Genomic DNA, 816 nt, shown 5'->3' with positions numbered 1-816 from the left:
CCATATTTTTCGCTCCATAAGATGCACCTGACTATAAGACACACATAATTTTTAGGGGAGGAAAACAAAAAAAAAATATTCTGAACTAAATAGCACTCTTCCCATGCTGCTGGGGAGAGAAAGAGGGGGAATGCTGAATCCAAGTCACTGAGACCGCCTTTGCAAAAGCAGCACAGGGAAAAGTGATCCCCTCGCCTGCACTGCCTTTGGAAATGCAGTGGGTCTCAGTCTTGGATGGCATCCCCCCTCTTTCTCTTCCCAGCAACAAAGAAAGAGGGCAAAAGGACTCAAAGAAGTCCCCTGGCTCCTGATCACGGTGACTCATTTTGCCCTCTTCCTTTGCTGCTGGGGAGAAAAAGAGGGGAATGCAATCTAAGACATCACCAGGACTTGCTGCTTTTGCAATGGGTCCTGGTGAGGGGAAAAGAGGTCAAACTGATTCCAGAAAGACCATGGGAAAGCACAAACACAGTCCCCCACTATCACAAATTATGCAGTCAAGTTTCCCACATTTGGGGAAATCATAGGGATCAGCATACCCAAAGTGCAATGGGTGAGCCTCAGCCTGGGAAAACCACTTTCATGATCATGGTATCTCCCCTGCCAGGTAAGTATGAGTTGGAGTGGCCCCTGAACCTCCTGCTCCCTTCTGTGCCCTGCCCCCCCAGGCATGGTGATCCCCCCAGCCGCACCTCCTGCTCAGAACAGGGCTGCACAGCCTCAGTCCCACCAGAGGCCAAGAGAGCTCCTCAGTGTTTTGGGGTGCCCTGTGGGACCCCCATCAGGGGCTGGGTGTTCCACAATCCTCCAGTGTGC

General features: G+C 51.6%; 1 non-coding gene across 1 annotated transcript; it reads right to left on the bottom strand.

Moving 5' to 3' along the window:
• Positions 1 to 451: 451 nt before the first annotated feature.
• LOC140707942 (U1 spliceosomal RNA) lies at positions 452 to 615 on the bottom strand. The gene has a single exon (XR_012088071.2). It is a non-coding gene; the product is annotated as a U1 spliceosomal RNA (small nuclear RNA).
• Between the last annotated feature and the right edge of the window lie 201 nt (positions 616 to 816).

This window comes from Pogona vitticeps, chromosome 5, assembly GCF_051106095.1.
Source record: "Pogona vitticeps strain Pit_001003342236 chromosome 5, PviZW2.1, whole genome shotgun sequence".
Classification (NCBI taxonomy): domain Eukaryota; kingdom Metazoa; phylum Chordata; class Lepidosauria; order Squamata; family Agamidae; genus Pogona; species Pogona vitticeps.
Note: the sequence above shows the minus strand (reverse complement) of the source record. Positions and strands in the feature narration are given on the sequence as shown.